Here is a 24,569-nt window from a genome sequence, read left to right as displayed (position 1 = left end):
CTCTTTTACAAAGCTTCTGAAGGACGAAACCTCTCTCAAGGTGAGTAATGCTAGCAGAATCAATGAGAGGTCAACCCAAGCTAATATTAGTTTTCTGTTTTAGCAGCATCAATGAGAGGTCAACCCAAGCTAATATTAGTTTTCTGTTTTAATTCTTGTGAGCTAACATTCACATTTAAACATTCAAAATAATGTTAACACTTGCAAGATATTGATATTCAAAAACATAGTAGAATTGGTTTTCCTCTTATCTGTTCAAAATATGTCATTTTAAGTGAAGAAATGTGTTTTTTTTGGTGTAGATCACTTGTACAAAACATCATCCAGAGTGTGCAATTTGGAGAAGTTTCGTAACATCATGGAAAAACCCTTGCGACATTTCACTGCCTTTAGTTTTAATTTTTTTGTGTGAAACATGAAACATGGGGATGAACTGTGTATAATAATTTTGCCACTATAAGTGTATATCATAAATAATTCCTCAATTATTAGTTTTATATGTAGTTCTGTGCCCTTAAAATAATGCCATAATCCATGCCTCCGTGGTGTGTAATAAGATTTTATTTAAGAGTAGTGCAAACCGGATGGAAATAGCATTTTTTAAGTGCTTGGGATTATGGTCTTAATCTTGTTTCCCTGAGGGCCATACAAAAGTGGCTTTTGGAGAATACTTATAAAAATTCCACAAAAAAATTAATACATTTTTTTGTGTGATGCTAGCTTCACGTTTTAAGGTTGCATTCTTGCTTCACAGCCCAATATTTACAGACCCTGTGACTTCAGCAGAGAGCATTGAGCATCGTGTAACCTTTCAGTCCGGTTTATTTCCTATGGCTCTGATGCAAATCCAGCGTGACAGGTAGAGATTGGAGAGCAGCCTTCCCCTTCAGGGTCACCTCTGCAGGCATGCCTCTCTCTCTCTCTCTGGAGCCCTCTGGGGCATGCCCCGGCTCCCCACACCCATCACCCCCCAGCCCCTGCCACTCACCGCACCTTGGGTACCATTGCCATGGCAACCGCATCACTCCGGCCAGCCTTGCCTGTCTGTCTGCGTGGACTTTCGATCGCCACGGGAGTAATCCGCGCAAACAGTGCAAAATATGTTCAGCTTCAGATTGTTAATTAGTATCACTGATGTTGAACGTACTACCACAGCAAGTCAGACTGTTATTTGGCCAGAATTCTGTGACACCTCCATATTAGCTGCGCTCAGAAAACTCTCTTGAGAAGGAGACAATTACCCCGCAAAATGCAAACCATGCACCCCCCCCAAACAGGGGGGACTATGTATAAACAGGGCTGTAATTGCTACACGGATCACTCGGCCTGCATGTGAATTCCCTCAAATTAAAGCTGACAGTCTGTACTTTAACCTCATATACATTGTTTCTTGTCAAGTCTAATGTGCCAGAGTACAGAACCAAAACAACAAAAATGTGTCGCTGTCCATTTACTTACACATTGCACTGTATATGTACAGTATCACATTTCGACAGTATGTATTGCAGCTCAGTGCCAGCTGTCTCAGTATGGCAACCCCAACCTCCTTCCTCATAACACATTTATTAACACGTAGAGGAAAGCAGTTCCCAGCATCCCCCAAAGACCCATTCAGTCACTCTTCCCGATGGCAAACTCTAGCATTTGCACTCACTTTCTCCCAATAGAATTCTGTTCTGTTCTGCTCCCTGCTCCAACTCCATTGCACAACATCAGGAGAGGAGGGCAAAAAAATATTCAGCATTTCTGAAAAGCAGCTTCCATCAGATGCATGAACAGGAGGACAATGTCATCCATCTGTGGCTAAACCTGCCAGAGCCACACCCTCCAGTTTCTAAAGCTTAAAATCTCAGTGCAGTTTTTTCGTTTTGTTTTCTTTGTCATTTTTAGTTTTTTAAGTCATTATGTGAAGGATGTTCATATTTCAATCCAAAGGGTCTGAGAGAGGATCTTAATGCCTGATGATTGCATTTTCTCTAAGCGATTCCGTAGGGACGTAATTAGACACTTTGGCTCAGATAACGCTGCTTCTAAATGCATTCCAATCGCGAAAGCTCTAGGATGCCTATCAAGGCTCTACCCTTTTAAAAATGCTGATCCTATGGAAAGCTATAGACTCCTCTCACAGATCCATATGCTCGGTGTCCTCTTGAAGAACACTCATTTGTGGTTTTTGAGCAGTTCTCTTTGTGCTGTCCAATGCACTTAGTGCCGACCAGTACTCCGATCTAGACCCTGTTTTTCTTTTTTATTTTACTCAGTGTGACATGTTTGTCCAGTTAAGTGCACAATTTTTATATTTTTTTGCATGGATTTTTAACTATGAAATACATGGAAACTGATAAATTATTTATGCAGCCTGTGCTATAAAACAATAAATTATGCATAAAATGGGAAAGGGGGGCCATGTTGAGCAGGCGACAGGGATCTTAGAATGACAGAGGTCTGGACGAGTCAAGAGCACAAGAGCACTGCTTCACAAGTTTTCCCCACACAGTAAATAATCATTTATTTAAAGCAATACTGTTGCCGCACTGAAGCTACACAGAGACATGCTTTCCATCTTTCTCACCCTTTTTTCAAAGTAGCTCTAAAAAGCAACAGAACCCCAACCCTTTAATCGCTCCCTGCTCTTCAGGTGTACAGTAAGAGACCGGGGTGCAGAATTAGCATTCAGAGAGGGGGGGGCGTCGGAGCGGACCGCGGACGCCCCTGTGAGCCGCGCCGTCCCCCGTGATAAATGAAGGTCCCTTCCGTGCCGTCGTGAGGCACCCCGCTGTTTCCGCACGTCCGCCGCGGCCGTCGTCTTCTCGCCGAGCCCGGTTTTCCCAGAGGAGAGGGGGGACAGCTGCTGGAAGTCGATAAAAAACCGAACGGATTCGCGAGCGCAGGAAGCTAGGCGAACAAAAGGGTTTCCGTTTCACAAAACTCTGGTAGTGCTAGGCAAAAAAAAAAAATTTGTTTGGCACGGATGAGTTGAGAAAGAGCAGAGCACTATATGGCACCCTGTTTCTGCTCCAAAACCTGTGCTTGTTTGACAGTGTTTTGATCCAGGTTGATATTTGTCATGTCTTTGTGAAGCTACTTGGATGAAACCATTGGTACGCAGGTGAAAGTTTGTTTCTGGATGTGTAAACAGTGCGTGAGCGCTGTTCTCTCTCATGTCAAACCACTCTCTGCTCAACAACAAAATGTGGGAGTGATGTGCATATGTTTCATAAGGTAAACCTGCCATGCCTTTCCTTTTCTCAGGTAATAATAATAATAATAATAATAATAATAATGTTATTGTTGTTGGTGGTGGGGTTATTTTTATTCTTATTATTATTTTGAAGCCATAGGATCAAAGTGCCTTATAGGACAACCTTACAGCAGCATTATAAAACCAACAAAGTAATTTTACAGTAGTTCTTTCCTGTCTTCATTTCATTATCTGTATGTTAACACATTTGTGCTTTTCTATCCTCCAAACTCACAATTATTTTTAACATGTTCTTTCAGTGTTTTAATGCTTCTCATTTCCATTTTCTCAGTTTTTTTTTTACTTCCTTGTCTGTTCCAAATAAGCGAAAGCCCTTTTGAGAAATGACCGTCCTTGTAAGGACTTTAAGTCTTTTTATAGCAACAAACACAGTGGTGTAGAGATGTTACACTTCATCACAGTGAGACCATTTGGCACCGGCATGTGAATACCAATGAATTTACAATCATTACATTGGATTTGAATATCACATTTTTCAAAAAAAAAAAGACCAGGGGCCTCATTTATGAAACTGTACAGGATATCTTGCAAATTTATCCTCAGGGACAACATTCTTGTGGCTCATCTACCAGCTTAAAGCACAAAAACTGCATCGAAATCATGTCAGCATTGATTCCACCTTCTTTGTGTCTGTGTTCTGTAACACAAAAGCAAATTATTGATTAGAAATGAATTACGACAGCCATCGCTTCATTACAGGAGTTACAACAATGCACAATACACCTTTGACACTCAGCATCCGATATGACATCATACTATTCACAAGGGCGCTTTCAATAAAAGCTTCTGCTTGTTTCTGGGCTTCAGGTAGAGAGCTGGAGTAGCTCTGTGTCTGTATCAGGATAATCTCTGTAATAACATCTGATAGCAGACCGTAGTTAATATTTAAAAACGAAATGCAATCAGAGTACGCGTTCTGTCTCTCCGAGAGGCTGGCAAATTTTCTTTTTGTGCAAACATTCTCCCCTCCAATCCCTTCGATTGGCAAAAAAAACAAAACAAAAAAAAAAAAACAAAAGGAAACTGTTTCTATCAGAAGATATGAGTCAGAGCAGCTAGGACGGGCGTGGAGCGGCTGGCTAGCCGGCCGGCACGCCAGGCCCTCGAGCGCTCATTAGAACCGACTCCGCTGACCGAAACAAAGCCGCTGGCCGCCGCGGTCAGCCGTCCAGCTCTTCGCCGTTTAAAGCATTTGTTCATCTGCCATGGCTGTAAAATTTACTTTTTTTCCTCCCCCTTCCCCCTCACCCCCCAAACACACTTTCCAATGTGTCTTGGCGTTCTGCATTGGCGTTCTCGTGCACTTATCCAAAATCTTATTCAGTTTGAGTCAGATCCTGCTGATGTACAGGTCAGAACAGAGTAATAGGCAACCTTATGGGTGATGTCATCGGTGTTGCGTTGAGGGGAAGTGGGGGGGGGGGGGGCGGGGGGGGTGCAATAAAGCTCCAAATTCCTCTTAGCTTCACACCTGAGCTTTAATGTGTGGAAAGGGGCAGGCTATGACAGCCTGTGGTGACCAGGGAGCTGGGAGTGTTCCCTTCAGACAGGCTCATGACCTGCATCGGTTCAGTAATTTCTCACACGGTGACAGGCAGACACAGATTGTTTAGACACGCCAGATGATCAGCTCCAGAGTTCCTTTCCGCTGCTGTGTTGTCCTTAGTCATGGGCTCGTGGCCCTTGATGAATTCTCAGTAGCCTTTCTGTTGTAATGGATGCAAATAATTTCAAATGCTTCAGCTTCCAAGCCGGGAAGACATGTGGAGCTCAGACTGCTGGTGGCTCATTTGGTTAAGGCACCACACTGTGGAGCATGGATGGGCTCCACAGTCTCAAATTGACTGTGCTACTGCCAACTGTGCCCAGTAGCTCCACAGGGCAGTGCACAATTGGGTTCAGTCATGCTCACTAGCAACCCCTGCTGGTCTGTGGGACGTCTGTGGACTGCATATCAAAGATGCGTAAGGTACTCCTCTGACTCCACTCTGTGTGAGTTTAGCTGTGGTCTGCAGAGTGAAAAGAAGCAGACCGGCAACGCCACATTTTGGGTTTAGACACTCAAATTGGCAGTGTGGTTCATGCATGAACACTTCCTCAACGAACCACTCGGTCACCGCCCACCTTCCACCAGGGTCTGAAGACACTTACCTGGACTAATCATCACGACTCTGCAGAGCACTCTCAATCTAGGATCGCTCTTATCACTTGAATCCTTCTAATTCTTTCCTGTATCACTTTTATGCTACACTTGTGTCTCCATCTAGCACTTATATTGCCCTTGTATCGTTATCTTGATGTTGTAGCTCGTCATGCCTCCTAGTTCAACTTACCATGACTTTCTGACCTAGCCTGTGCTTACTGTGTGAACTGCACTGAATGTGTTCATGGCTATGAATAACTGTTACATAATGAGTACTGTACCTTGTTTTTTCAGACCTGTTTTTTGTAGTTGTTCCAATGACCTTCGGTATGCACTTATTATACAAATGAAAAATAATTCTCTGGGCCATTGAAAGGTGTTTAAGCTGACTGGCTCCACTGGCAAAATAACGGTGCATAATAAACACCAAACAATGACAGGGAAAAGAAAGAGAAAGAGCCTGAGCTCTTAACAGCATCTGGTGTCAGTTAAGGGTGACTCGTAATGGCCAGGTTCAAATACCATTAGGTGAATAACACTCCTGATGGACTGCAGTTAGACTGCAGTCACAGAACACAGAACTGCATTCGTGACCGTGCCTGAGTGACAAACTCCAGTGCCAAGCCAGGAAAAAGGGTGATGTTTAAACAGAACAACAAGGGGCGATGAGTCCACCAGAACTCAAGGGTACGAACCTGGAGGGCCCCAGGTAGTCCCAGGAATAATACAACAGGGATGAGACCATTGTAACATCACAATGCCCATATAAAACATCACAATGCCAGTAGAAACTGCCATTGTGACATCACAATGACTGTAGGAAAAACATCACAATGCCAGTGGAAAACTGAGAAAACCTAGAGGGATCCCAGAAGAGGAAAATATCCACTGTTGGACTCCTCTTGGTTGATGACAACTTTCTTGATGAATTTTAGAGCTCTTCTCAGTGTTTCTACAAGTATAAAGTGAGGTCACCACTCTCTTACGGTACCCATATTTTATCATGTTTGTGAAGTTGCAGGAACGATGTAAGCACTTCCACACAAGTACCTCTTATGCATTTTTACCTGGGTACTTGAAATTTGAAATTGGCCTGGTGACCCAACATGGATACCTTTTAGATAGACAGACTAAATGGGCTGTTGGAAATAGCTTTGAAAATAGATTCAGATGGTTAATGAGAGAAATAAATGGAAGGTTCTGAATAAACGTGGAAACAGTTGTTACTTCAGATGTTGCAACTGAGATCAAAAAACCTTGGAATGGATCTGAATATTGATTAGTACACCCGAGAAGGGTTTTAATCAATATTCAGCCTCCATTTCCAATACAGGATCCGAATACATTTAAAAAAAAAAACTCTTTCTCTTTGACTCCTAATTTCCATAGATAGAGTCTGTAAAAATATCATACTTAATCGAAACCCAAAAAAATACAGGAGTTAGCCTCAACGGCACCGCGTTGATGTCTGAAAAAGATTGAGGAAAGGCTCTGACATTACTGCAGCATGTCTCGCTGTTGCATGTGTCAATCATTCAGGGTAGTCTGGGGGAGGGGCGTGCTGAGTCTCAGGCCCGCCGAGTATTCTACAGTGTTTCAGAACCCATGTTATGAAAAAAATATCAGCCCACTAATGGCCTGCACAAACAGACAGAGGAACGAAGTCCTCCAGGCGAGTTCCTGACCTGACAGAATCAATAAAAGTAACTACTCCGGTGAGAGGGCGGAGCAGCTGACAGTCAACAAGACTGACATTCTTTGAGCCAATCAAAAAGGGGTTCCGCTCTCCACGGCGAAACGCAACGATTAGTTCGAATCAGCGAGTAGTTGGCAGTCCCGCCCATTTTTGGCGTCTTGCAGCCCTGTTAGCTGAAGTACTCTGCGTGCGAAGCTCCACAGGAACGGCAGTGTGAGAAGGGAAATGAATAAGCTGAAAGCTAATGCTGACCATACCGGCCTGTATCTGCACTGCACTGCAACACTTTGTTGAGCAATTATCCACCGCATGCTGCCCACAATCACCTCCTAGCTGCACGCAGGAAACGTCCCTCTGCTATTCATGCACTTAGCCCTAAACTCACGCCCATGGAGCTGAAATAAAACACAGCACGTCCAGCGTAGGTCTCAGTATTGTTTTATAGGCTTCACCGTTTGAAGCAGGAGGGATGCTTTACGCTGCTGTTACAGAAATACATGAACAGAGCCAAATTGACGGTTTAACAGTAGCCCAGACACACTTTAACCCGACCTGGCCAAACGCCTGGGACCCTCAAGTTAACTGAAGGCCACAGAGGACAGAGCGCAATATCGATGATTTCATTACTACCTGCCGCCCCCCCGTCCCCCCCCCGTCCCCCCTCTCCAAAACCCCCCACACTGCATCCACATAACCTGGAGGTAACGGAAAGGCCCCGCATTCCCAAAATTAAAACTCAAAATGTCTCATTATCCCACAGAGGCCCCGGAGTTACTCCCGATGAATTATGAATGGCAGTTTACAGAACCGGGTCTATCGTGTTCCTATCGGAAGGAAGGTGAACAGATGTAAACCTGAGAGGCGGTAAATATTTAATAGACCCCTGTCTCCCCGTGTCTCACATTTTCCACATGTAGCCTGTACACAAAAGTCAACAACGAGAACGAGGGGGTACATCTATCAATAGAATCTACGGACTGACTGATTTGGGAAATATATTCTCCTGTGACTCTGTGTACCTGGAGCTTGTCTGTGTCCTTGGTGGAGCAGAAAATATTAGCGACCGAACAGGACAAGGGAGAAGTGCTTCTGCAATTTCAAATTCAGCAGCTGCTGTATCATTTTAACGTACTTGTAAAGGCTGAAGTTGGACAGGAAGGGGCGGGGGGGTGGATACAAACCCAACGCAGAGCCTAGCGAGACAATTTTTTTTCCCCCTGTACAAAATCACTCAATCTGTTTGGTCACAAAAATTGGGAGATACTGGGAGAAGAAAAAAATAAACGGTCACAAATCAAAAGGGGAATTTGATTCTGCCAGCAGGTGTCCTTTCTGGTTGGCTACTCAGCGGCGAGAAGCTGCAGAGACATCGGCGCACTCCTGCTATGCGCACTGAGCAGCCCATGTCCGCTTCGGCCCCGGGCACCGCAGGGGACGACTGTACACAAATTACAGTGTGCAAAATAACTCGGTAAACACGGGGAAGATTGCTACAACAGGACCGACAACGAGGGGGACGGCTCGATGGCAGAAGCAGTGTGTAAAATGTGCGGAACAGGTCACAGAAGCTAACTCTGCCATATTCTCAAAGAAAAGCGAGAACATAATATGTAATATGGTTCAAATGCCATGGCCATAGAGCTGGAGAACACCCCTCCACGCCTCCACCCTGACCCCCCCCCCCCATTCTGATTCCTATTTCCCTCTTCTACATCTTCCCCCAACTGCCCAAATTCCCCTATCCCCCCTCCCCCCCCCCTCAAAAAATAAAAAAAATAAATTCTTCCCTTCCACAGGTTAATTCTTGCGACAAACCTCTCGCCAGGGTGTTATTGCCCAACCATCGCACTCCTCATTAATCGCTGCTTGGGCTGTTGCTGATTTTACAAATCTAGGCCTTTTCTTCATTTGCACTGCTTGTAAATTGCCCTGGATGAGAGCATTTAGCTAAATGCCTAAAATGTAAATGCAAATGAGTACTGAAGCTGGCAATGAGATGTACCTTTCTGAAGCTGTAATGAAAGTGAGTGAGGTGTATCTTTCTGAAGCTTGCAGTGAGTGTGTTGTATATTCTTGAAGCTAGCAGTAACTGCGGTGTACAGTTCTGAAGCTAGCAGTGAGTTTGGTACAACTGAGTAAAGACCTGTACCTGACTAAATCTTTCATCCTGACATCTGGCAATTCAAAGGTCACTTGTAACAAACTGGTATGTTACTCATGATGAAAAGATTTCTCAGAAATGTCCAGAAGAAATCTGTAGCACTGACAGATGCGTTTAAAGAAAATGTTAGCACCATTGGATTTTAACAGCCCAACCACAGGCAAAATGGCTTTGTAAACCGAAGAATCCTTTAGTTGTTCTTCTAAAACAACCCTTCCGCAATGATTTTTTTTCCCCCTGCACCTCTCCTGACTGGCAAAGTAGCTGCACGGCTAAAAGCCACCGACATCAATAACCCTCTGCCAGCTGTCCTGTTAAACAATAAAATCAAAACATCGCAACATGAATCATTCATCACCTGCCACAATTAAAACCATAGCCAGTTTGTTCCTTTGCACCTAAGACGCCAGCTTCCTGTTGTCTTCAGATAATGAGTTCGGCTCCTGTTCTTTCCAATCGACATGTTCAGAGTAAAATTCTCAGTGCTTGTTTCACTCTCACAGAGATGGAATCAAATGCTAACAGTAAATTTTACTGTACTTCCCAGTGTTGTTCTTCTTCATAATTATAATACTACTACTACTACTACTACTACTACTACTACTACTACTACTAATAATAATAATAATAATACCAGTGTTTTTTTCTACAGTTACTGTTTGGTAGGAAGGAGATCGCTGAACTCAGGAAACTGCATCTCTGATGTAATGAACTGATCACTTGTACATCACTGTGACTTGCAGAAAAATGTCGATTGTATCCGGGCCATTATCTGAGTTTGAGCCAGTCAGCCGAGGGAAGCATTCTGCGGCCGTTCACCCACCAGGGACGGGGACACTGAGGAAATTATGCTAATAAAACTGCTCTCCCTTGGCTGCAAACAATTTAGCAGCAGCCTGGCATGTATGCAGATTAGGCCTTGGCTTGTTTGCTTTTTCGAATCATGGTCGTCCTCAGATGGGTGTGTGTCCAAATAAATGATTTTGTATTGTTTTTTTTTTTAGTACTTGGTACTTTTGTATGTTTCATTTATGTCTTTTTATGGTGAATCCAAAGGAAAATTTCCACTTTGTGGACAATAAAGTTTTAAATTTGTATTTTCATGGCTGCGCCCTTTAAACTGGGTTTGTTTTATCGCTGGGGTTTGGGTCAGGCCACTGTTCTCACACTGGCAGCTGACAGTACGGTACTGAGCGATGGCAGTCCAGAGTGAATCCTGGGGTGCCTTGTGCCCTACTTAGCTGAGAGAGCCGGAATGGCTCCACTACGGGGCACCAGGCACAACCCCAAACTCCACGGAAGTGGTGTGGAGCCGGTCCAGTGTTCATACTCACTATAGACACTAGCTGAGAATTGTGAACTCACCTCTGCCCCCTGGAGGACGGACACAGGCGTAGTTTTCTGACTGAGCTATAGCAGAGGTATAGGGAATATAAAGCTAGTGTGGCGGTCATACACGTACATTGGCCACTCAGTAACAGGGTCCCCCATCTCCATTACAGAACACACACCGGACTGAGCATGTACACTGGACCTTCAGTAACGAGGTTCCCCATTACAGTACACACACCGGACTGATTAAGTGCTGATTGACAGGCAGTCTTTAATTTTTGTAATTGAGGACCCCATGTTTGCAACCAGTAACATCTGCATTAGAGGAAACAAAAGCAAAAAAATCTAATGCCAATGAGCCAAATGTGTATTCTGAGTTAATCAAAGGCAAAAATTAGGGAAGCACGCACATCACATGCTCTCAATTACCTTAACTTACGGCTGCATAAAAAATGAATCCAGCAAAACACAGGAATCAGCCTTTATGTGGACAAATAAAAATGGCGGTTAACCTCCAGAGAGAAGATAAAGAATCTATCGGCTGCGATCAATCTACAGCAGAGACGAAGAAGAAACTTCATGAGAACTTTTTTTATGAGATATTTTCACTATATATTGAATACACACACACTTCAAGGGGAAGGGACAAGGAACAAACATCAATATCTGCACAGCGCTGATAGCACTCTTAAACAGAGTTTACGGGAGTCCAAAAGGTATCAAACGCTTCCAACGTAATTCAATCTGATTACATTTTCTTTTTTATAAGGGCTTTTTACTGAAACAGAATCACCAGCCACCTGTACAGGTCAACAGGACAACTGAGGGGGGGGAAATCAAGAAAGATAGGAAAGGCTGAATGCCAAAAGTTTCACTGCGCGTACGAAAGGAGTGAGTCACACAAGGATAAGACACGCTTAGCACACCGCCGGGAAGAACACACATGCCCTCAAGGGGGAGGCAGAAAGAAACGTAAAACTAATGGGGTGGAGTTGGGGGGGGGGGGGGACCAACAGAACACAATGAATGAAAGAGAGTGCCGGCAGGAACAGCACGCTTCATACCGCACTGGTGCACTTAACACCTCGCCCGGGTTGAGGGTGGCAGGAGTCCCAGGAGGATGGATCTGACAGGCGGCTGCTTCCCCCACCTCCACTGGCGGGTCTGAAGCCTGAGCCTCTGGTGAACAAACACCCCGCCCTGTCAATGTTCTCCCAGTAACCTCTCCCCAGTGCTCCACCAGCTCTCTCTCACTGTACCCCACTCCGGGGAGGGGTTGTCACGGAGACGATATACTTCTCCCCGCATTACACACGACTGGGACGGCCTGTGAATGATTCATGGTGTCCCCTTCAAATCGGAGAACCAAAAATAAATAAATAAATGAATTATGAAAAAAAAAAAAATTAGCTACAGAAAGACAGTCGCGGAAGAAAGCCATAAAAAAAAGGTCAAGCCGCAGTCTCGGTCTCTGTACTTTCAGGGCAAAGTAGAGCGAGCCTCCTGAAAATAAGATTTCTTTACATGCTCTGGCTTTCCGATTGAGCTCAGGAGCTTAGCCCTTATTCCCAAAGACTCAAAGTCCCTTCTGTGTTGGATACTGTCTCACATTCAACAGAGCACCCTGTAAGTCCAGCCCATGTATCTCCTTACCTTCACCTCCGTATTTCCAAATATCGTGCTCCCAAAAATACACATTCCAAATGAAACGTAAGTATTGTGGAATTTTTAAAAGAGTTCAATTTTCTCCATCGTACCTTTATAATGAAAATAATAAATGCAGGCATCTCTTAGTTTTAAAATAGGTTGTTTAATATAGTAAAGGAAATAGTGGGTCGGTTCCCCAAGCACAGATGAACAAAATCCAACCAATCAGAGAGAATGTCAATACTTATACCCTGGCGGGGGGGGGGGGGTGATTAGTTGATCAGACATGGGGGGGAAGAAACAAGGTATGGGGGAATAAGACTGAGGTAGGGGGTAGATGATATCACACAAAGGTACCGCAAGGGAGAGAATGTGACTTGATTAGGTGGTAGATGAGCTTATCTCTGATCACCTCAGGGGAGTAAACTGCACTTGGCTCCCATGTTTTCCAGCAAGTATTGCTCTACATGATAAATTATAATTGCGATAATAAAAGTATATTATGCGGAAGACGGCGTAAAATCTTTCGAAAAGCCGGTTCGAGAACGCAGAACTGCTATGAAAGGCGCACGGTTCTCTGAGGCGACACTTGGCTGACTTTCCGTAGCGCGTGCGGTAGGACTGCGCGTTCGCACCATATGGCCACGGCAAATAATAACGATTATATTAAACTTCACTTTTTAAAGCGCTTTCCTAACATGACGCTCTGAGCACTTGCCAAGAAAAAAGAACACAAAATAATAAAAAAAAGACGGGTTCGCCTGCCAGGCGAACCCGTCGCCTAGGAGATATTTTTTGGACAGGTCTGGGAGCCACAGAGTATTACGGCGAAAGACCGAAGAACAACTTTGGATCAAAATGACACCAGAGATCACAACTTTGTTCGGGAGCGCGAACGTAGCGAAGCTGCGGTTGTTTTGTCACCATGTCACCGTGGTAGCGGTACTAAGACAAAGGCCCGTGCGTGTCGTGTGCTTGTCGCTCGGTATTTTAATCAGGAGTTCATTTCGCCTTCGCTAACACACTCAGGTGTCCTCAAACTAAACCTTCCTTGAGGTCAGGCTGCTTTCAGAAATGCTGCGTACGGGTCGAACATTTTCCTTCACACTGCTCACGAATGTGTGAATAAGACGCACTGTACAGTTGACGTGCGCGTGCCAGCGTACCGACTTCTGCCGTTAACGATTTAATTAGCCCAAATAATTTATTTGACCTGCAGCTTTGGATAAAGTCACGAGAACGTGAGCTGCAGACTGTACCTGCGTCTTTGATGAAAAACCAGTTTCCGTGGTTCAGCACAGGAAGGAAACGGCATTGGAGCACACAGCTCAGAAAGGAAGGCCGAATGATTGGTTAGAGGGGAGAGGACGCAGACTCGTCCTCCAGGAATGGAGTTGTGCGGCTTCGATATCAGCGCTGAGGCTTTATCAGTAAGTAGCCACACAGCTCGCCAGGCCAAACATATCACATATTACATTCCCTGGCTGCCTACATCAATGCTGAAATGTTTTTTTTCTACCTCTTTCTATCTCTATCCCTGTCTCTCACTCCTTTTCCCTCCTCCTCCTCCTCTCTCTCTCCCTCCCTCTCTCTCTCTCTTTCTCCCTCGCGCTCTCTCTTTCTCTCTGAGTGTTTCCTGTCAGCAGGGCTCCGTGTTCTCTCCCACTCGACAGTTACTCCCTCTTTTTCCTCTTGTGCTTTTCCTTCTTCTTACCTGTGACTGACACAGCTGACCTTTACCTCTGTTCCTCCAATGACACGTTCCCCTCTTAACATGTTCACCTGGGGTGGAATGTGCATATCAGCTTATCAGCGCCGAGGATAAAAACAATGAAGAATGAAAAAAAAAAAAAGATTCTACCCATAATCCTCAGGGTCTCTCTCTCTCTCTCTCTCTCCTCACCTGGGGTATGGAACACCCGTATCAGCGGAGGGAGGATAAAAAAAGACAAAGAATTCTACCCACAATCCTCAGCGTGAGCGGATCACACACATCAAACGGTCGCTCTCCCGCTCCCTCTCCCTCCCTGAAAGAGAGTAGGTGTTCCAGGCACGTGACCCTCCATTACGGCTCCGCTTTCTGCCTACACATCAATAGCGCTGCCCGCGCGCGTCTCACGCCTGCCGACTGAACTGCGCTAATGGCAATTCCGTACGGTCCTCCCCGCTTTCATTCTGCTCTGAAAGCTTCCCTATTCTCACGTGTGTCGGGCTGCGTCGAACGCGGCGCCAGTTCTTCCTTTCAGACTCTTATTGCATTTTTTTTTCTGCCAATTGTTCAATTCAGGGAGAAAAAAAAAAAACATTATGTGCACTAGATCTTCTGCCAATCTCAGTAAACTGAAACATGTCAGTAAAAAATACAACTCAGCCTGTTCAAGCTTCATTTGGGTTTTCAATGAGTTTGATGTCTCCAGAGACCATCCAGTTGCAGTTACTTCATGCCTATGTCACAAGCGTTACTTAAAACAGACATAATTAAAAATTAATTAAGTGCAAGAGAGCGGGGGTGTCTTGTGCCGTAGCCTGTAGAACACTGATCACATGACATTCAAAGGGGGGGCGACGTTGGTGGTTTGAATCCGACCGCGTGTACTATGTCTCTCCCTCTCACACGCTCCCCATTCTTCCTGTCTCTCTGCACTGTCCTGTCCATTAAAGCGGAAAAATATCTTTAAAATGTGCAAGACAGCATATTAGTAACAACCACTTTACATACAATTTAAAAAATCACTTGCATCGCTTGCCACGTTTTAAAAATATGAAAACCTCCAAAGTCTCTGTTGGGAATGGGAACACGACTGGCTGAATGTGTCTGTTGTTGACATAACATCCAAATGACCTCTCTCCCTGACGGCGTTCACTGTTACGAAACAGCCCTTTCAGGTCGGACGTGCGCGATGAGAGACGTGCTCTCGTCGCCCTTGGCTACGGCGTCACGTGCGATGCATTGTACGAAGACGGCTTGGATACCGTTGCCGCCGTGGCGCCAGGACCGCCCGCCGCAATCACGCACGATGTAGCCAGAGCTGGCCACAGCGGGTCCATCTGTGATCACGTCACGTGTGACACTGCCCAGTCAAAAGGTTAAAGGTCAGAGCTCGTGGGTGTGTGTCCCCTGTGACAGAGGTGGGGAGTTTTGTTCTGTCAGAGGGACACTGTTTCCTGTGCGTGTGCAGGTGTGGGTGTGTGTGTGTAGATGTAGTGTAAAACGTCTCCGACGTGAGTTGCGATGCCGTTTGATGTTCTTGTTTAAACTTTGGTTTGAAAAAAAATTAAAAGAAAATGTATGTGTATGAGGGAGAAAAATACAGTGTGTGTGCTTGTGTGTGTGTAAGTGCGCATGTGTGAGTGTGTAAGTGTGTGTTTATGCGAGTGTGTGTGTATGTGAATGAGAGTGTGTGCATATGAGTCTGTGTGAGTGTGTGTGTGTGTGTGTGTGTGTGTGTGAATGTAAGTGTGTATGTAGGGGTGGAGGGAATTATCGGAGGCTGTCCAGCAGTAAAAAAAAATCACCTGACACTGAAGATCTCTCACCAGCACAGCAGCCACTGTACTGACCCTCAGCCTGCTGCTACTGGAGACCATCCAGAGACAGAGCCAGAGACACACACAGTCTTACACACACACACACACACACACACACACACACACACACACACACACTAACTCACCCGCTTGCACGCACCCACCTTCACTTCTCTCTTTCTGTCTCTCACTTCCCCTCCCTCCCCCCCTCCCTCGCCTGTGCTCTCTCTCTCTCTCTCTCTCTCTCCCACTTCAGTAGCGAACCGCTCGGATACGGAGAGGAAAGACTCATAAGTACCTTCCTCTCCTCCATTGTCTGTTCTTTTTTTTCCTCTCTCTCACTCTGTCTCTTCGCCTCTCTTTTTTCGCTCAGGAGGTGTTTGTTTCTTTCTCTGTCAGCCAGAAGGGAGCAGGATGCGCTCCGTGACAACGCTCGGCCGTGACAGGAGAGGGGTGAACATGAAAGAAGAGAGGAGAAACTGACCGAAAACAGAGAACCACCCCCCGCCGAGCAACCAAGCAGGAGAGGGGTGAGTCCACAACGCTTGCTATTTTATTTTCTTTTATGCTATTCTTTTGCTATTTTATGTGTTTCACAAAAGAAGAGTCAAATATTTACTTCTTACCTATGATTATTAAATCTTTTTTTTATGATTAAAAGTTTTTACTCTTCTTTTGTTTTTCGTTAATATTATTTTGTTTATTTAGGGGGGTGGGTGGGGACTAGCACAGAAATGAAACTTGTGATTGACAGGAAGGAGACGTGGTTCTCCGGAGATTTGAGGTTCGAGATCTGGGATCTCGCTGGTTGCGCGGGGATGTGGGGGCTTTGACTGCGTTGTGCGTGAGATGTGGGTGAACCCCTGTGACGGGCACCGGCGGTGCGCCCGCGATGCGTTCGGGAAGGTCTCCGAATTCCCGCTACTCTCGCGCGGGCGCTAATTACGCCAGACTGGCAGGTGCTGCCGTAACTTGGAAACGGGAACTTGGAGCACAGAGAGTAGCACATGGAAGGGGGCGCTGAAATAAAATAATGACACCCCCCCCCCCCCACCTCCTTCCCCACGGGGTGTTTCAATTCTGCACACTGTGGGGGGTGGCGGGCTGCTTGATGTTTCACGTAGTAAACGCTATCTAACAGTCAGGAGCGCGCCGAACGAAAGCGGATCGATACGACTGTCGCCCTTGACGACGGTTAACCCGGTCAGCTTCGTTTTTGTTGAATGAATCATTTTTTTGTTTACACTTTACTGTCCACGGACGGTCTGAGAGGAAGGGCAGGGGGGGGGCACAGGTGAGTGACAGGTGGGGGACCACCCCCCCTCCCTAGTTGGTCCGTCGTACAGCGAGCGCGTTAGCCTCGTTTGCCGCCGCGCGTGTTCAGCGCTAACCTCCGCAGAGGGCAAAAGGGCCATCGGCGGGTTGTGATGGATCACCGCTCCACCCCGTTACCAGACCTTAGAACGTATCGACGCGCTGGCTGATGAAACAGTGTTCCCCCCCCACCCCCCCCCCCCCCCCCCACCTCGTCGTTATTGCGTTCTCTCGCGCGCCGCGGCGGCAGCGACTCGATGAGCCGCGAAGTTTGCCCCCTGGAGGAAACTCCTCCCGAGTTTTCGCGCCCCCGTCGCCGCGACTCGGAACGGATCGACTTTAATTAAACCGCGAAGGCGCGAAGAGACGCCGCGATGCGCCCGTCAGCTGGGAGGTGCGTCGCGCCGTCGAACGCCAGCTTGATTGACGGCAGGGGGCGGGGTGGAGGGGGGGGGGATAGGGAGGTTTACGCTCGCGCGGAAAGGCTGTGGAGCGGTGGTTTCACGGATGAGAGGCCGGACGGGATTTTCGGGGCTGAGCGTGATTCTGGGTCACCTCCCTCATTACAAACACAAACGTTGCCGCCGCTGTTGTTTTTTCCAGCGTTGCGCTAACGCTTCCGACCGTAAGGTGCCATGTGACACAGTCGCGTGTGAAGCTCGGTACAATAAAGAGAGTTTCTCTCTTCTGAGCACAATCTGTTCACCGAGTTTCCTTTTCTCCACAAAAATGAAACGCATTCCGTGTGTCACGTGCAAAATAATAACTGGACAATAATCCTCTGGAGGAAACCGATTTCAGTTTGAACGAAAGGACGTAAGCGATTGCGCAGCTGGACTGAGGAGCCTAGTCAATCCGAGCGTTCGTGAGGAGCTTAAAAGCCTAAAACATTTCCTACCTATTCACCTTAGCAACAGAGGAGGGTGCCGGTGCATCGAACCCGTCCTTAGTGCTCCTGCAGTCACAGACCAGTTACCTTCTCACGCCGCCGCTCATTTTGTGAGATTTACTGGACTGACAACAAAGAACGTTCCTCTATTAAACTCTGAATGTGTTGATGAACCAAGTCCAAGAACCAGTTATACTTGAAAGACATAATATAAAGATAAAATATCACCGCGACAGCTAAGCTTTGTGGTGGCAGAAGAGGCTTTTGAGTCTGACTGTATTTTGGTGGCTGCTTGTTTTGGCCTTCCGGAAGACCGGGCGACATATTCTAGGAATGCGGAAAAGACCCAGCACCCCAGTGCCCCAGTGCCATCACGATAGGGACACTGTGCTGTGGGAGATGCCTTCTTTTGGACGAGGCGGAAACCGGGGCCGTGACAAACTGCGGGCATCGGAGATGTCCCTCGTCGGAAAAGGGTCAGGGGTTCTCGCTGGTGTCCTGGGAACGTTCCCAAGCCAGTTGTCTAAATATAGCCGTCTAATAAAATCCCAGTATAAAGAGCTTAATAAACCTCCGCCTGTTCAACCCAGATGGTTTCTGGTGAGAGTTCTGGCACAGAGCGACAAGCCGCGCATCACTTAGACGGCCGCTGCGTGTTTTTAACGGTCGAGGTGGGCCTGCCACCTTTCAACCGTAAAGCGCATGGCGACCCGTGCAGCCATTCCGGCTCCGGAAGCAAACGGTTTCCTGCGTTCCCTGCACTTGTTTGGCAATGCTCACTTCCTCTGTTCTTCTGGGGCTGCTATCACGCTGTCTGTGTTTGATTCATAGCAAATCCAAATTTAGGCCCTGGCTTTAATCACCCACTAAAGTTCGGCAAAACAGCGTGAGCCGAACGGGCTCGCTCAAATTTGACTGCGTGCGGCACACGCGGGGATCTGAAGGCTCGATCTGAGGAAGGGGAAACAGGCGCGCTAGGGCGAACTAAGCCAACGCCGTCCCCCTGCACGGCTTGCAAAGCAGAGATAGTCATCTGGCGCGTCTCGCGCGCCGTGGCGCCTGCATGAATGAGAGACTACCGAGGGGCTCCGCGTTATCGCGCATCGATCGGGCCGGAAACCGACACGCACGCGCTCCACAAAAGACTCGCTGGAGAAAAAAGGTACGAAAGAAAATTGGTCCCTTTGTGCCCCGGACAATAGATTTTTTTTACAGGAGCACAAAGACAACACGGGAGCGGGAGCCCTCTGAACAAAGGGAAAGATTTTTTAAATATTTGATAAATGTCTAAATTACTGGATCAAAGCCGGAGAGCTGGATTCAATCACCATTTTCTTGTAACCGTGACTTGTAATTAAAACGGAGCCGTCGGCTCTCTCTCTCTCCCTCGGGAGCGCAGTTTAGCCAGCCCCGCAGCTCTCCAACCAGTGTTTGCGAAGGGAAAACTAAAGTATAAAAACTAACACTCACCGGCAGTATTTGCTGAAGTTAAAATGAAGTGAAAAATGTTCGATTTTGATCAAAGCGAGGCCGAAATTAGGTTGGGTTTCAAGACTTTTAAACGCAATTTAGCTCAAACGTCATCACGGTGGCATTGAGATAACGCCTGATTCCGCCCGGAGAGTGCGACGTTTCTCTTTTACTGCGAAACCATGGAGACAAAGGCACCCGGGCCTTATCAGCGCAAACACTGTCGCCTCTATTTGCTTAATGGCTGAGGCAGGGCCCATAAATCTCTAATGGACCCGGGGACGGCCGAACGTGAGAGGAGAAAACCAAAAACGATTCCCGCTATTAGGCAGCGGGGAAAGAACTTTTCTAACGAACGCGCCGCGGAGTTCACTGAGGAAGACTCGCGGGCCGAAGGGGGTCCGCAGGGACAGCGCAGGCAAAACAGGCGTCTCTGTCTCACCGCCATGTTTGGGGCACTGACACGGGGTGGCCTTCATAATTCCATAGAAAAATCCGGAAGGAACCCGCGAGCGTCCAGAAGCGTGTGTGTTCAGTGTCCAGAAGCGTGTGTGTTCAGTGTCCAGAAGCGTGTGTGTTCAGTGTCCAGAAGCGTGTGTGTTTCAAGTCGGCCGTGTCTAAGCCCCTTTGTGCCATGGAGGGGAGGGGAGGGGAGGGGAGGCTGACTGGTTCAGACAGGAAAATCCCCAGATTTCAGTTGGAAAACCTCACTGAAATGAGTGTACGCACTGTAAGCCAGTAGGGAGCCACAAACAAACTAACAGACAAACGAACGGCAGCACAGAGCCTGTCTGTACGGCTAGAACCTGCCTTTGACACGGCCACTACTGTACATCACGTCCCACCTACCAGGTTATCATCTGCAGCACAGTGCTATGAGACACAACATGCTTCCACACAGCCGCACACATTCTAGTGGAGGCTTCAGATATCTTTCCAGAAGCTGCAATAATCAGTGAGTGGGATTTATAAGGGCAGAAATTTCTCCAGGGTCATGAGAGATGACCTGGGCTTTAGCCAAGCGGACCCTTCCACTCTGCTCACAGCAGGGCCCCATTGAATGCTGGGTGTTTTTAAATGTTTTTTTTTTGTTCAGCTGAAATGTCCAGTGCCAATTTCAAATGAACTGTTAATTGACCTGCAGTCCGTGAATTAAGTACGCCTCGTATGTCGAAAGCGGTTCTTCTTGTTCGAAGCAAAAGTGTTACAATAACCGCTGAAGCACTTCATTCGCGTATTCTCAGGTACCTTAAATGGTCACGCCGATGGCTGGAACAGAAACTAGGCTACCCGGGGGGTCCCAGGGAAGGGGCTGAGGATTGCACACGCCGTTCCAATAGCTGGGTAATAAAAACACCCAAATAAAACCTTCCAATACCCTGTAAATCTGAGATGGCTCAGGAAACAGTGAAATTACTTTTGCCATTTCCACAAAGTTGGGGGAAGGGAGATATAAAGGTGAACAAGCAATAACAAAGTGGAGAAAACCAGTAAAAAAAAAATATATATATATATACACACACACACACACTATATATATATATATATATATATTTGTATTGATTGGTACAATGAGGATATAGAGCAGCAAAGCGCTCTAAAAGCTCTCTGGCGATGCATCAGATGAGTTCTTGACCCTGAAGTAGAAACAATTGAGCTTTCGTTGCATTCCACCAGCATATTTTTTTTTATAAATAAGAAGCATTCATATACTCTGTTATCATTATGCTTTATCATCACACACAAAGACATTCGCTGCCTTGCGTGAATAACCAGCTTGAATGTATAAAACTGGAGGGAGACACATAGAAGTTATGATTCTTCCATTGTTTCTATTACATTTCTCCTCTGGTTGTGATATGGTTTTATTTACAGTGAAAATAAAAAAAGAAATCTATTTTTCGGTCATTACACTTCATGGAAACGAGCACCCCTCAATTCTACAATTGATTTGAATGGAAAAATGTAATACTCTGGCAACCAAAGATCATAATGCTCATACGGAACAGTATGAATATCCTACTTTCTTCTGAGGGAACCCATGCCATTGTCTTTGTTCTCTGAGGACATACACATGGTTTAATTAGTCTCGTCCACAGTTTAATGATTCGCCACCTAATAACATCTGAAACACAATTCCTGGAAAGAGGGTTTTTTTTTTTTTTTGCTTATTATGTAGACACAGTTCCTTGCTCTGTGTGCAATGTCTGCTTCAAAATCAGCCTCAGGGGGAACTCCTGGAAGCCATTCATTTAGTATTAAATGTCTAACTTGAGATGCACAGCTTGTACTTTGATATGGACCGTTGCCTTTTAAACATCTCTGCTCTTCGATTTTTGGTACTCTTTAATTTGGGTCATAATTTTTCTGCTGATAAAATGATTCGTATTTGTATTAAGGGGGATCACTTTGACATGCTGCTTGTATTGCTTTGGTCATGTGATGCAGTGTCAGGGGTCAAAGGTCACGCGGCAGGTGATGAGGGGGAAAAAAGGCTTGTTGCGCATCAAATGAGTAGCAGCTGAGTCAGGTTGGGAAGGGTGTCTATCACCCTTGGGTGATAGGGTGCGCAACTCTGGCCCTGGAGAGGCGCAGGGTCTGTTGGGGTCCCCAACCCTGGCTTGGGACAGCTGCAGGGTCTGCTGACTTTTGTTTTTCATCCCAAATCAGCAACCCGTTTACACTCAAGATAAAAAGGCGATGTTGAGATAGCCGTGTAATCAAGTGCGTTAATTGATCAATTAAGTTCTGAGCAATCACAAGTAGAAGAAGGCCCTGCAGTTCTCCAGGACCTGGGCTGCAGATTCCCCCACTCCCCCCCCCCAAAAAAAGGTGTGGCAGTCTGTGCCAAACGGCTCGTTAGAACGGAACCTCAGATTGACTGTGGGATGACAGCATCCTGATCAGAGGCTCGCTCCAGTAGTGATGTACAGCACCGAAGCAGCGACAGGCTTTGATGATTTAAAAAAGCACACGCAGGGAACCGCTGGAACCAAAGGCTGCTGTCGCTTCCTTGACAGAGGAGTGCCTTCTAAAAATACGAGCCCTGTTATACTGTACGATCAGCAAGCGTACAATGGCATACTGTAACTGCCGGAGGAGCTGGCAAATGGGAGGCAACATGGCTGCAGCCTTGAGCCAATTAGCCGTTCAAGGTGTAGGATCGCAAATATAATGATTAGAATGTTCTTAACTGAACATTCTAATGCTGATGTAACAGTCCATACTGGTAATTGAAAGCAGTTCTAGAACACTGTCTCAAAATTTGCAAAAAAAAAATAAAAAAAACAATTTCCCCCAAAAAAACTGCTCTTCAAAGGGTTACTGACCATATTATAACTGACATAATCAGTGCTCCCAGCTGCCTCAGCAGGAGAGAGACACTGACCACACCGCAGACTCTGACTCGATAAAAGGACCTAATCAAGGTGACTAGAGACACTGATTGCCACTGGCAATGGAACAAAGATGGTCAAAAGTTCCGATTTCAAATAATACTAATAATTTCCTCAACCGCAAAAAAAAATAAATGGAATCATTTTAAGTTCAAAGTTTTTTTTTTTTTTTTAAATAGGCAATAACACAAATCATACTGCGAGATCACATTTGGTATGCAGTTATATATTATTGGAAGTTATTTGGCATTCTACTGTTTCAAGCTGATTTATTAATGATGTTAGGAAACTAAAGCCGATAATAAAACATTAGAAAGGAAAGAAAGTCTGGCATTAAGAAAAAGATACTTTTGTCATATTTCTATGTTTTATTATTCAAAAACATCAGCCTCTGGCAAGAAATACAACAAATATTCTCTGAAAAACGAACATTTTGTGAGTACTGACAGTGCTGTAATAACCTTTATCTGAGGCGATTTGGCGTTTGCGTTTGATGTATTATCTGTGCGCGTACCTGGGGTGCACATGCAGGTGAAATGGGGTTCAGTATCTCCCCAGTGCCACTGCTCTACCCAAACTAACCTTCTGGTGATCCATCCAGTTCCAGCTCACAGCAAACTGAAATGCCTCAAATGATCTAAAACTAAACGCTAACTTTAGCTTATCCTCTCTGGCCCGGCAAAACAATCTTGCATTGGCCCTTGGAGAGCTGAAGAACTTTTTTCAGACAGGCTGGGGACAGTGGTGTTTAGGCACCTCTGTGGACAACCAGCTGAGCCTGGATTCCTGCCCAGAAAACCCAGTTCTTATTTTTTTTTTTTTGGGACCCTTTTTTTATTTTTGTTTAGTCATGGTTGATAGCCCTGCCGCACAAGTCCAGTCCCACTCTGTGACCTTCTAATTACCTGATTCGCAGGGCGGTCAAAAGGATCGACCAATCAGGAGCCTGCGTTCTCGAAAACCCCCCATGCTTCCTTCACTGACCCAAAAGCAGCAGCTGTGAGATTAATGAGCCCAACAGTTCCTCTGCTCTGTCCCCCCCACCTCCCCCCCGGGACCAGAGACGGTCACAACACCGTTTCAATTCACTAAATTCAGGAAATCAACTGAAGCGTAGTTGATTCATCGAAAAGTCATCACACAACATTGCTCAGTTGAGGAAAAGCATTACATTCCGATGCATTTCCCCAAACAGACTGGGCCTCTGCCTCATTTATGAGAGACAGATGTGCACACCCCAGATTAATCGAAATAAATCTAACAGCATTTTGATTGGTGGGGTTCACAGTTCTGCTCTGTGATATTTATCTTATGTAAATAATAAGGCTCCATATCCACTCTAATATAAAGTTTTGGATCAGCTGGGGACTTAATTTACACTTTCTATTAGCTCTGTTATACTGTGCTTCTCCCCCACACAGAGTGAAAGCATAATAATGCTAGAATAATCATACACACAGTATCCTAGTTTCTGCGTGTGCACTAAATCTCATGAGCCTGAGGCTGTATTTAAAACCAGCACAGTGTTTGTTTTGGTAAGCAGTGAATCCCGTGGCTGCAAATAAGTAATACATGAATATGAATTATGGTCAGTATTATCATAGCCCTCTTATTGCATTCTCTTGAACGTGGGGAAAATAGAAGCATATAATTACAATGGTTCCCCACTGTGATAATGAATCAGGGATAGGATGGTAGTGACATCACCTATAAAAAACAAAACAAAACAGAC

The 24,569-nt window shown here is 45.9% G+C and overlaps 1 protein-coding gene and 1 long non-coding RNA gene across 13 annotated transcripts in view; one reads left to right on the top strand and one right to left on the bottom strand.

Moving 5' to 3' along the window:
• Positions 1-24,569, bottom strand: part of LOC135259863 (uncharacterized) — a 131,798-nt gene that overhangs the window by 62,325 nt on the left and 44,904 nt on the right. Inside the window, exon 3 of one of the 11 annotated variants that reach the window (XR_010331406.1) lies at positions 1,232-3,899. The exons of the other annotated variants lie outside the window; for them this stretch is intronic. This is a non-coding gene — a long non-coding RNA (uncharacterized LOC135259863). Of the gene's footprint in view, positions 1-1,231; positions 3,900-24,569 lie in introns of those variants that run through there. 11 annotated transcript variants of the gene reach the window in all.
• LOC135259862 (protein shisa-like-1a) overlaps positions 15,968-24,569 on the top strand; it is a 44,819-nt gene continuing 36,217 nt past the window's right edge. The window contains exon 1 of one of the 2 annotated variants that reach the window (XM_064344723.1): positions 15,968-16,299. The gene's annotated coding sequence lies outside the window, so the exon portion shown is untranslated. The remainder of the gene's footprint in view (positions 16,300-24,569) is intronic. The other variant, XM_064344724.1, reaches the window with a different exon arrangement.

The sequence above is a fragment of the Anguilla rostrata genome, chromosome 7 (assembly GCF_018555375.3).
Source record: "Anguilla rostrata isolate EN2019 chromosome 7, ASM1855537v3, whole genome shotgun sequence".
Lineage (NCBI taxonomy): Eukaryota > Metazoa > Chordata > Actinopteri > Anguilliformes > Anguillidae > Anguilla > Anguilla rostrata.
This window is presented reverse-complemented; position numbering and strand designations above follow the sequence as displayed.